Consider the following 12,910-nt stretch of genomic DNA (forward strand, 5'->3'; position numbering starts at 1 on the left):
ACAATATAGTTTAGATGGCCAAAGACTGCAAACCTCACTCAAGGAAAAAGATCTGGGGGTGAGCATAACACCGAACATATCTCCTGAGGCGCACATCAATCAGATAACTGCTGCAGCATACAGGCGCCTGGCAAACCTACGGATAGCGTTCCGATACCTCAGTAAGGATTCGTTTAAGACTCTGTATACCATTTACGTCAGGCCCATACTGGAGTATGCAGCACCAGTTTGGAATCCACACCTAGTCAAGCACGTCAAGAAATTAGAGAAAGTGCAAAGGTTTGCAACAAGACTAGTCCCAGAGCTACGGGGATTGTCCTATGAAGAAAGGTTGAGGGAAATCGGCCTGACGACACTGGAGGACAGGAGGGTCAGGGGAGACATGATAACGACATATAAAATACTGCGCGGAATAGACAAGGTGGACAAAGACGGGATGTTCCAGAGAAGGGACACAGACACAAGAGGTCACAATTGGAAGTTGAAGACTCAGATGAATTAAAGGGATGTTAGGAAGTATTTATTCAGTCATAGAGTAGTCAGGCCGTGGAATAGCCTAGAAAGTGAAGTAGTGGAGGCGGGAACCATACATAGTTTTAAGGCGAGGTATGATAAAGCTCATGGAGCAGGGAGAGAGAGGACCTAGTAGCAATCAGTGAAGAGGCGGGGCCAGGAGCTATGAATCGACCCCTGCAACCACAAATAGGTGAGTACAAATAGGTGAGTACACACACACACACACACACACACATACACATACAAACACACACACACACACAAACGTAAAGAGACGACAGCCTGCGTAATGAACTTGCCTCGTGGGGGTGGAAATCTTTAGGTCAAGTTCTTTCACACTTCTCAGTGCATCATCAGGAGCTGTGCAATGTTGCAAGGGCATCAATAAGACAAATATATATATATATATATATATATATATATATATATATATATATATATATATATATATATATATATATACATACATACATATCAGTGCACAACGCAGAAGCAGGCGGGTATGTACAGAGAAAGATCGCAGTCAGCAGGACTCGAACCCACATCAGGGAGACAGGCTAGGTTCCCGAGTGATGCATTTGAGGCTGAATGGATATTCCTAAAAACCACCCTTAAATTTGTCCGTCTCGCTTGTTCTGCAACAATTATTCGGTTGATGTGTGTGTGTCAGACGATATGCTCACCCAGACTGTCGCTATACCAGCTCCTACTACATTTGGATCAGCTGCGAACACATTCGTATCAGCTACAACGACAGCTAAATCAACTATCGGGATACAGTTGAATCTGCTACAGGAGCAATTCCAGCTACTTAGGTCGGCTAGTGGTACACAATTGTACCGGCTACAGGGACAGTTTTTCCAAAGTACAAAGGCAGCTGTACTAAATACCAGAGAATTTGTACCAGCTACTGGGAAAGTTAAACCAACTGCTGAGACATGTGAACCAACTACCAGGGTTATTGGACCATTAATAAGGAGAGCCGGACCGTCTACTGGGATAATTACACTAGCTAATTGGACTTAAATACCGAGCAATTTGACCAGACACCAGGAAAGTTTTTTCAGCTGTCAGTATATTGTTCCAACTACCGCTACAGTTGTACCAGCTACCGGGGCATTTGTACCAGCTACTTTAACATTGAACCAGTTAGTGGGACATGTTTACCAGCTTCTGGGACATGTGTACCAGCTATCGAAGCAGACTGACCAGATACCGGGGCAATTGTACCAGCAAGCAATGCGCTTGTTTCATCTAACTGGACAATTGTACAGGCCATCTGTGCATTTATGTCTTCTAATGGTACTGTTGCATTAGCTACCAGAGAAATTAGACCAGCTACTGGGCCGCTTGGATAGCCTACCGGGACACCAGCTACCAGGATGGCTTGTACCAGCTCCCACGACAACTGGGAGGCCTGGAAGGTGGAACAGGTGGTGGTGGCAGGGCTGAATACTAAACAAACATTTACATGTATGATACGTGAGAAGCTGGGAACCCTCGGCTTGGTCGAAGCTGGGAACCCTCGGCTTGGTCGATACACAGAGCCCGCCGATACTCGCCAGATCAACATTTGTTCGAACGATATTCGCGACTGGGGAAATATTCCTAAGATTTTAGATTTAAATTTTGCACCCCTCTCCACCCATCCTGAGGACGGCAGCGCATGTAGATCACGAGGTGTCCCTTAGCTCGGTTGGTAGCGCACTCAGCTCACATATTGAGGTCCGTGGTTCGAGTACAGGCACAGGTGGAAACAGGATGTCTTTCCTTAAGACACCTGCTGTCCTTATTTACCTAGCAGTAAAATAGGTACCCGGGTATTAGGCGACTGGTGTGGATCGCATCCTGGGGACGAAATTGACCTTATTTGCCCGAAATGCTCTGCATTTCGGGCTTTCATAATTCCGCAATCAAGATACCCAAATGTTGCACATGTGTATAATTTATCAAGGCACATGTACCTTATATTCCCAAAACGTTTCGCCTGTTCGGCCCGGTGGCCCGGTGGCCTGGTGGCTAAAGCTCCCGCTTCACACACGGAGGGCCCGGGTTCGATTCCCGGCGGGTGGAAACATTTCGACACGTTTCCTTACACCTGTTGTCCTGTTCACCTAGCAGCAAATAGGTACCTGGGTGTTAGTCGACTGGTGTGGGTCGCATCCTGGGGGACAAGATTAAGGACTCCAATGGAAATAAGTTAGACAGTCCTCGATGACGCACTGACTTTCTTGGGTTATCCTTTGTGGCTAACCCTCCGGGGTTAAAAATCCGAACGAAACCTTATCTTATCTTATCTTATCTTATCTTCTTCAGCCAAATACAGAGGCGACTTGAATATTGGAGACAGCCGAAATGTTGGAAAGGAAAATAAAAGGTGATCAGTCCCCCATAGCCTTGACAAAGAAAAACTACTGAGGTGGTCAATACACCATGAGGGACTGACCACCTTATATTAACCTCCAGTGTATCCAAAATCTCCTCTACGTTTGACTGACGAGCCTGCTAGTATATCTTTTATTGTAGTTGATTTGCACACAGTTGAGTTACTTAACTGTTTTAACTTTTAAGGTTTAATACGATATTACAAGGACCCCCATGGAAATAAGTATATGTGATAACTGTACGTATGTGTCTAAATAAATTGACTTGCTTAATTACAGGTAAGGTATATGTGTAGCACATCTGCTACACATATATACCTTACATATTTACTTGCCATTATCATTACATAATGAAACATCGGTAAGTCTGTTAGGTAAGACACATAAGCAACAGTTAGGCAACTTTATTCCGAAACGTTTCGCCTACACAGTAGGCTTCTTCAGTCGAATACAGAAAGTAGGCAGGAACAGTAGAGATGTGAAGACGATGTAATCAGTCCATCACCCTTGAAGTCGTAGAATTTGAGGTTGTGATGGACTGATTACATCGTCTTCACATCTCTACTGTTCCTGCCTACTTTCTGTATTCGACTGAAGAAGCCTACTGTGTAGGCGAAACGTTTCGGAATAAAGTTGTCTAACTGTTGCATATGTGTCATACCTAACAACCTGTCGGTATTGTATACCATTTTGATGTTCATCGGTAAGTCTGTTGACATTGTAAGTTCTTCTATACGTGCGCTCACATTATAATATTATTTCTGATGCCTGACACAGACATACAAAAGTTATATTAATCTTTTTCCTTAAAGATAATTTCTTTGACTATAATTTTTTACTTTGTCATGTAAAAGAAAATCTCTATAAGAGGTGAACTTGGTGGCCCGGTGGCCTGGTGGCTAAAGCTCCCGCTTCACACACGGAGGGCCCGGGTTCGATTCCCGGCGGGTGGAAACATTTCGACACGTTTCCTTACACCTGTTGTCCTGTTCACCTAGCAGCAAATAGGTGACTGGTGTGGGTCGCATCCTGGGGGACAAGATTAAGGACCCCAATGGAAATAAGTTAGACAGTCCTCGATGACGCACTGACTTTCTTGGTTTATCCTGGGTGGCTAACCCTCCGGGGTTAAAAATCCGAACGAAATCTTATCTTATCTTAACTTCAAGTTCATTCTCTCTTATTTTTATAATATATCTACCTGGTTTCTGGAATGAGCGAGTTGGTATCTTCATGTTGAGTTTGTTCATTGATGACGTAGATGAGTAATGATCAAGGAGTTAAGATGATTATTGTATATTAAGTATTGTTAAAATGGTAAAGAATTCAGTGTGATATGTTGAAGTCAGGTTGTTTATGGTCACTGTTGACGAGGTTGTAAAACTGTCAGGTCAAAAAATCACGAAATACCAGAATGGTAACTTCACTGAGACGACGTTTTGCTCACAGATCAACGTTTCTCAAGTGCTTTTAGTGTAGATGTGAATATAATAGTGTACAATACCGGCAAGTTGATAAGACAGTTGATAAGAAACGTTTCGCCTACATCTAAGTTACGTCCACACTTCCACACCACTTTAACACACTCCCTGCATTTACCACCTCAGCCCCACACCCAGTGTAGTTGAATTGCGCACTTCTAGCATTCATTTCACTCCAGCAAATGTCTGACTCACCTGACACTCCTCCAGATAACCCCTGAACTAATTTCCAGGCTTTTGTAATGCACACCACATCTCTTAAGACACATACTCTTCAACGAAGAAGATTGCAGGGAAGAAAGAAGAGGGGGAGCAACTTTTTCAATGATTGATTCTTGCTCATTTCTCTGGTGAGATATCCTGCCGTTATGAGCCGGGAGCAACGGGGGGGGGGATCCCTCTTTCTTTGAAGACATTCCAGTGTGGAATTTTAGTGGTTGTTGCGAGTAGTGTATTTTATCCCAGAGCGGCGTATAACCCTCCATGTTATGGAGAATAGGAACTTTCCCTATGTTATGGAGAATAGGCCATGTTATATACTTTCACAGAGTGGAGAATAGGAACTTTCCATGTTAAGTGGAGGGCCTTTTCACGTTATGGAGAATAGGAACTTTCCGTGTTATGGAGAATAGGAACTTTCCATGTTATGGAGAATAGGAACTTTTCATGTTATGGAGAATAGGCCATGTTATTTCACGTTATGGAGAATAGGAACTTTCCGTGTTATGGAGAATAGGAACTTTCCATGTTATGGAGAATAGGAACTTTCTATGTTATGGAGAATAGGAACTTTCCATGTTATGGAGAATAGGAACTTTCCATGTTATGGAGAATAGGAACTTTCCATGTTATGGAGAATAGGAACTTTCCATGTTATGGAGAATAGGAACTTTCCATGTTATGGAGAATAGGAACTTTCCATGTTATGGAGAATAGGAACTTTCCATGTTATGGAGAATAGGAACTTTCCATGTTATGGAGAATAGGAACTTTCCATGTTATGGAGAATAGGAACTTTCCATGTTATGGAGAATAGGAACTTTCCATGTTATGGAGATAGGAAATATGGAGAATAGGAACTTTCCATGTTATGGAGAATAGGAACTTTCCATGTTATGGAGAATAGGAACTTTCCATGTTATGGAGAATAGGAACTTTCCATGTTATGGAGAATAGGAACTTTCCATGTTATGGAGAATAGGAACTTTCCATGTTATGGAGAATAGGAACTTTCCATGTTATGGAGAACATGTTATGGAGAATAGGAACTTTCCATGTTATGGAGAATAGGAACTTTCCATGTTATGGAGAATAGGAACTTTCCATGTTATGGAGAATAGGAACTTTCCATGTTATGGAGAATAGGAACTTTCCATGTTATGGAGAATAGGAACTTTCCATGTTATGGAGAATAGGAACTTTCCATGTTATGGAGAATAGGAACTTTCCATGTTATGGAGAATAGGAACTTTCCATGTTATGGAGAATAGGAACTTTCCATGTTATGGAGAATAGGAACTTTCCATGTTATGGAGAATAGGAACTTTCCATGTTATGGAGAATAGGAACTTTCCATGTTATGGAGAATAGGAACTTTCCATGTTATGGAGAATAGGAACTTTCCATGTTATGGAGAATAGGAACTTTCCATGTTATGGAGAATAGGAACTTTCCATGTTATGGAGAATAGGAACTTTCCATGTTATGGAGAATAGGAACTTTCCATGTTATGGAGAATAGGAACTTTCCATGTTATGGAGAATAGGAACTTTCCATGTTATGGAGAATAGGAACTTTCCATGTTATGGAGAATAGGAACTTTCCATGTTATGGAGAATAGGAACTTTCCATGTTATGGAGAATAGGAACTTTCCATGTTATGGAGAATAGGAACTTTCCATGTTATGGAGAATAGGAACTTTCCATGTTATGGAGAATAGGAACTTTCCATGTTATGGAGAATAGGAACTTTCCATGTTATGGAGAATAGGAACTTTCCATGTTATGGAGAATAGGAACTTTCCATGTTATGGAGAATAGGAACTTTCCATGTTATGGAGAATAGGAACTTTCCATGTTATGGAGAATAGGAACTTTCCATGTTATGGAGAATAGGAACTTTCCATGTTATGGAGAATAGGAACTTTCCATGTTATGGAGAATAGGAACTTTCCATGTTATGGAGAATAGGAACTTTCCATGTTATGGAGAATAGGAACTTTCCATGTTATGGAGAATAGGAACTTTCCATGTTATGGAGAATAGGAACTTTCCATGTTATGGAGAATAGGAACTTTCCATGTTATGGAGAATAGGAACTTTCCATGTTATGGAGAATAGGAACTTTCCATGTTATGGAGAATAGGAACTTTCCATGTTATGGAGAATAGGAACTTTCCATGTTATGGAGAATAGGAACTTTCCATGTTATGGAGAATAGGAACTTTCCATGTTATGGAGAATAGGAACTTTCCATGTTATGGAGAATAGGAACTTTCCATGTTATGGAGAATAGGAACTTTCCATGTTATGGAGAATAGGAACTTTCCATGTTATGGAGAATAGGAACATGTTTTCCATGTTATGGAGAATAGGAACTTTCCATGTTATGGAGAATAGGAACTTTCCATGTTATGGAGAATAGGAACTTTCCATGTTATGGAGAATAGGAACTTTCCATGTTATGGAGAATAGGAACTTTCCATGTTATGGAGAATAGGAACTTTCCATGTTATGGAGAATAGGAACTTTCCATGTTATGGAGAATAGGAACTTTCCATGTTATGGAGAATAGGAACTTTCCATGTTATGGAGAATAGGAACTTTCCATGTTATGGAGAATAGGAACTTTCCATGTTATGGAGAATAGGAACTTTCCATGTTATGGAGAATAGGAACTTTCCATGTTATGGAGAATAGGAACTTTCCATGTTATGGAGAATAGGAACTTTCCATGTTATGGAGAATAGGAACTTTCCATGTTATGGAGAATAGGAACTTTCCATGTTATGGAGAATAGGAACTTTCCATGTTATGGAGAATAGGAACTTTCCATGTTATGGAGAATAGGAACTTTCCATGTTATGGAGAATAGGAACTTTCCATGTTATGGAGAATAGGAACTTTCCATGTTATGGAGAATAGGAACTTTCCATGTTATGGAGAATAGGAACTTTCCATGTTATGGAGAATAGGAACTTTCCATGTTATGGAGAATAGGAACTTTCCATGTTATGGAGAATAGGAACTTTCCATGTTATGGAGAATAGGAACTTTCCATGTTATGGAGAATAGGAACTTTCCATGTTATGGAGAATAGGAACTTTCCATGTTATGGAGAATAGGAACTTTCTATGTTATGGAGAATAGGAACTTTCCATGTTATGGAGAATAGGAACTTTCCATGTTATGGAGCAGTTCTTTCCCCCCTTCCCCTCTCTCCCTCCCCACTCACCGCCCCCCCCCCCCCACAACCATCTCCCATTCCTCTAAACCCAGTGTCACCCCCCCAACCGCCCTTCCTCACCTAAAGTGATTTTTTTCGAAATTTTATGTTCTGACTCTATGAGTTTGAGTTTTTCATGTGTCTCATGAGCTCCATTTCCTCGGATCAGGTTTTTTCGACGATTTTTTTGGAAAAGTCCCTTTTTTTTAATTTTAAATTTTCTTTTTTCAAAATTTCGATGTCTCTCTCTCGGGGAATTTGAGTCTTTTCATAGCCTTCGGGGCTGTTCTTGGGTCTCAGTTAAATTGTGTTACAGCTCCTGGGCTCCCACATTTTTAAAAGTATTATTTATATAAGGTGCACAAAGCTAGAGTCGTGGACTATCACAACAATTACAAAATGATTTGTATATTTAAATTGCCCAGGATAACCCAAAAAATGAAAGTGACTTGTATATAAATTAGTATTAGGTGCATCTCCCGGTCCCCACATTTTTAGAGATAGTGTATGTAATTATATTAATTTATATCATAATATAACTGAACACGTCATGAAATAGATAACTTAAGAGTAACGAACATTTGTCAATGATCAATAATAACTCACATCCAGACAGAAACACAGAAGGTTAAATGATCTTTATATTTCAGTCTACTTCTGGGATCCTCTTCTGCTGAAGAGGACCCCAAAAGGGAGTCGAAATATACAGATTAATTAATCTTCTGAGTTTCTGTATCCATATGGGCTATTACTCAGCACATCTGAAGGACTGATTACTACAACAAAATATTCCTATATAAAGCACATTATCCTTTACTAACGGGAAAGGATACTCTGAGTCCTTGCTGAGAGTTCCTGGGTCATTAAACTTACTAGGCTTCCAGGGAAGTGTATCCTACTGCGACGCAGTAGGTGGGTGTGTCGTCTCAGTTGTTATTCTGGCGACAGGTATTGTGTACTCACCTATTTGTGGTTGCCAGGGTCGATTCACAGCTCCTGGCCCCGCCTCTTCGCTGGTTGCTACTAGGTCCACTCTCTGCTCTATGAGCTTTGTCGTATCTCTTAAGCTTTGTATGCATTATGCCTCCTCTATATCACTCTCTAGATTGTTCCACTTCCTGACAACTCTGTGCATGAAGAAATACTTCCTAACATCTCTGTCACTCATCTGAGTTTTCAACTTCCAGCTGTGTTCCCTTGTTGCTGTGCCCCATCTCTGAAACATTCTGTCCCTATCCACCTTGTCAATTCCTCTCAATATTTTATGTCATTATTATGTCAACCCATATCTCTCCTGTCCTCTTGTTTCATCTGGTTAATTTCCCTTAACCTCTTCGGACATGACCCTTAGCTCTGGGACTAATCTTGTTGTAAACCTTTGCGCTTTCTCCAATTATTGGCATGGATGATCAGGTGTGAGCTCCATACAGGTGCTGCATACTCCAATATGGGCCTGACATACACGGTGTACAGAGTCTTGAACAATTCCTTACTCAGGTGTCGAAACGCTATTCATAGGTTTGCCAGGCGCCCATATGCTGCAGCAGTTATATAGTTGATGTGCTCCTCAGATGTGCTTGGTATTATACTTACCCCAAGATCCTTTTCTTTGAGTGAAGTTTGCAGTCTTTGGCCCCCTAGCCTGTACTCTGTCTCTGGTCTTTCTTCACCTTCTTCAGTCTTCATGACTTTGCACTTGGTGAGGTTAAACTTCAGGAGCCAGTTACTGGACCTGGCTTGCAGCCTGTCCAGATCCCTTCGTAGTCTCACCTGATCCTCATCCACTTGAATTCTCCGCATTAGTTTCACATTGTCTGCAAACAGAGACACCTCTGAATCTATTCCTTCCGTCATGTCATTCATATATACCAGAAACAGCACTGACCCTAGAACTAACCCTTGTGGAAGTCCGCTCGTCACCGGCGCACACTGACACTTCATCACGTACCATCATTCGTTGCTACCTTCCTGTCAAGTATTCCCTGATCCATTGCAATGCCTTTCCTGTTATTCTTGCCTGCTCCTGTAGCTCTTACACTAATCTTTTGTGTGGAACTGTGTCGAAGGCCTTCTTGCAGTCCAAGAAAATGCAATCTACCCACACCTCTCCCTCTCTTCCCTGTCTTACTTCTGTCACCTTGTCTTAAAACTCCAATAGGTTTGTGATGCAGGATTTCCCTTCACTGAAACCGTGTTGGTTATCATATATAATCTCATTCGTTTCTTGGTGCTCCACAATTCTTTTCCTGATAAGCGTCTCCATGACTTTGCATACTGTTCATGTCAGTGACACTGGTCTGTAGTTTAATAAAACCTGCCTGCCTCCTTTCTTAAAGAGTGGGACTACATTTGCCGTCTTCCACATCTCGGGTAGTTGCCCTGTTCGAAACATGTGTTGAAGATTGTTCTTAGTAGCACACACAGTGGCTCTGCACCCTCTCTAAGGACCCACTGAGAGATGTCAGGTCCCACCGCCTTTGAGGTATCAAGCTCAATTAGCAGCCTCTTCGCCTTCTCCTCTGTTGTATATAATGTGTCCGGCATTTGTTGATGTACCCTTCCATCCCGGTTTGCAGGAGTTCAGTCGGTCTCCACTGAAAACACTTCCTTGAATCTCGTATTGAACTTTTGTGATCTCTTCTCCTTCCTTCCTCAATCTGATTACCTGATCCTTGACTGTTGTTTTCGTCCTGATGTGGCTGTACAACAGCTTTGGGTCAGATTTGGTTTTCGATGCCATATCATTCTCGTAATGCCTCTAGGCCTCCATCCATATCCATGCATATTCATTTCTGGCTCTTCGGCTAATCTCCTTATTTTCCGTGGGTCCTTTTTCTTCTATACTTTTTTCCATTCTCTATCCCACTTAGTTTTTTCCTCTCTACACCTTTTGGTGAACCAAGGGCTCGTTCTGATTTTCCCATTATTTCTGTTGCCCTCGGGTACGAACCTCTCATCTGCCTCCTTGCATTTTGTGGCCACGTATTCCATCATTTCATTTACAGCTTTTCCCACCAGTTCACTTTCCCACATTACCTCATACAGGTAATTCCTCATGCATGTGTAGTTCTCTCTTTTGTAACTTGGCTTCTCCCGTCCTACTCTTACTGCTTCTTTCTCCACTTTTAATTCTACAATGTCTTCGAAGCTGAGGACCAAGTAATCACGAGTTCCAAGGGGCCTTTCATATGTGATGTCCTCAGTCTCTGAACTACTCAAGGTGTGTACTCGCCTAATTCTGGTTGCAGGGGTCGATTCATAGCTCCTGGCCCCGGGGGTGTGTGTTCTGTAAGGAGCAGCACTGCACCTGTCCTTCAAGACCCATCTTCCAGGACTGTCTCAGTGTAACCTCCAAGACAATCTCAGAATGACCTTGAAGACTATCTCAGAGTGGCCTCCAAGACTCTCTCAGGGTGACCTTCAAGGAGCAACGAGACGTCTGGATAAATGTTAGACCAACTTCCTCCAGCCTCTGACGGTCTCAAGAAATTTTATGACCATAAGAGAGCTTTAAGTTTATCCCTGACGAGTATTAACATCCCCTGGCTTACAAGATTCCCTCATACACGTCTGCTGATGATGTGGGTATTTTTTCTCTTTTCCCGCTAACTTTACGACAGCTCCTCACTGATCCGCTGCGAAGTGTTTATGCCAGCGGAGTATGCAAATGAGTCTCGTTCCAAAAACTGCACGCTGTAAACGCAAATGCTAATTCATTTTTAAAATCCATTGCGGGAAAACTCTCCGCCTCTCCTCACTGAATGATGATCTATATTAGTTTTAGCGATTAATGCAAAAATAAAGTTTTTTCTGTGGCTCATTGTTCATTACAATGACGAGGACGATTACAAAAAATACGGAGGACCAAATTTTCAGACAAATATTCTTCAATTTTTTTCAGTTCAGACTCTCTCTCTCTCTCTCTCTCTCTCTCTCTCTCTCTCTCTCTCTCTCTCTCTCTCTCTCTCTCTCTCTCTCTCTCTCTCTCTCTCTCTCTCTCTCTCTCTCTCTCCCTCTCGGGCAACTCACATAAAAGAATTGTTCCATTAAAACATCTATATTAACTAAATTTTAACTAATTATACATGTTACAATAAGACCAAAACACATAACCTAACCTGTCTCACACACTGTTAAAACTACCGTTTGGATTTATGTGTAATACAGCTGTATAAATGTGGTATAAGTGTTTAGTCGAGGCTTCATTATCAGTGTATATAATGATTCTAAGAAGAGCTGGAGTCTTTGTGGAGTTGAAGCTCCATCTGTGGAATCACCAGAAGTCAGAGTTGTGTATCTCAGTGTATATACACTGAGAGGTGTGTATCTCAGCGTATATACACTGAGAGGTGTGTATCTCAGTGTATATACACTGAGAGGTGTGTATCTCAGTGTATATACACTGAGAGGTGTGTATCTTAGTGTATATACACTGAGAGGTGTGTATCTCAGCGTATATACACTGAGAGGTGTGTATCTCAGTGTATATACACTGAGAGGTGAGTATCTTAGTGTATATACACTGAGAGGTAAGTGTATCTCAGTGTATATACACTGAGAGGTGAGTATCTTAGTGTATATACACTGAGAGGTAAGTGTATCTCAGTGTATATACACTGAGAGGTGAGTGTATCTCAGTGTATATACACTGAGAGGTGTGTATCTTAGTGTATATACACTGAGAGGTGTGTATCTCGGTGTATATACACTGAGAGGTGTGTATCTTAGTGTATATACACTGAGAAGTGTGTATCTCAGTGTATATACACTGAGAGGTGTGTATCTCAGTGTATATACACTGAGAGGTGTGTATCTCGGTGTATATACACTGAGAAGTGTGTATCTTAGTGTATATACACTGAGACGTGTGTATCTTAGTGTATATACACTGAGAGGTGTGTATCTCGGTGTATATACACTGAGAAGTGTGTATCTCAGTGTATATACACTGAGAGGTGTGTATCTCGGTGTATATACACTGAGAGGTCTGTATCTCAGTGTATATACACTGAGAGGTGTGTATCTCGGTGTATATACACTGAGAGGTGTGTATCTCGGTGTATATACACTGAGAAGTGTGTATC

This window comes from Cherax quadricarinatus, chromosome 3, assembly GCF_038502225.1.
Source record: "Cherax quadricarinatus isolate ZL_2023a chromosome 3, ASM3850222v1, whole genome shotgun sequence".
NCBI classification, from domain to species: Eukaryota; Metazoa; Arthropoda; class Malacostraca; order Decapoda; family Parastacidae; genus Cherax; species Cherax quadricarinatus.